Here is a 771-nt window from a genome sequence, read left to right as displayed (position 1 = left end):
AGGAGGAGTTGGACAACGTCATGTGCTTTGAGAGCCCCAGTCAGAACATGCTCTGTAATTTATCGTTAACGATGTGCTTCCTCTCAGATAGGCACAGGAATCAAATTGGGGCAGGATGACCGTTTTGGGGCACAATCCAAGGATGTTGTGAAAATGCTGATCTTTACAGCAAATGCTTCTCAGTTCCCTGGACATCAACAGAGATGGGTCAGGACCAGACAGTCTCCCCCTCCTGAAATCCAGAGACATTTGGTTGTCCCATTTCTAGTCACCGTGGTGGGTGGGTGTATAACATATTGTGCGTATCCTACGGGGCGTCTACTGGATACAGCTGCTGTACATGGAGAGACTGAGTGGGCAAAACATCCTCGTCTAGCCTACTGAAATGAGGAAACATGACAGGTAGTGGCCATCTGGGCCAGTCTGGCATATCCCAGGGAGCGATAAGGAGCGAGGCCAGAATCTGGAAGGTTTTAGCTGCCTGAAAAATACAGCATGAGCCTGATCCCAAGCTGGTGGTGGAGACATATGGAAGGACTTGCCTCAGGGCCTAGCTGCTCCGCAAGGCACCAGAGAGTCTGTTGCACACGATGAGAAATGGGATTTGCTTGTAAAACTAAAGGGTAATAGTGCAGTTCATGGGTGAGTTGGTGGTTGTTCCACTCCTAGGCTGACAGGGCACTGAGCGTTAGCCCTTGTGTTGATTTGACTGAATTGGAGGAAGAGCAAGAGGAGGGGGGAATTCTCTTTTAGGGTGTCCTGGTCAATGGA

Source organism: Dermochelys coriacea, chromosome 10 (assembly GCF_009764565.3).
Source record: "Dermochelys coriacea isolate rDerCor1 chromosome 10, rDerCor1.pri.v4, whole genome shotgun sequence".
Classification (NCBI taxonomy): Eukaryota; Metazoa; Chordata; order Testudines; family Dermochelyidae; genus Dermochelys; species Dermochelys coriacea.
Note: the sequence above shows the minus strand (reverse complement) of the source record.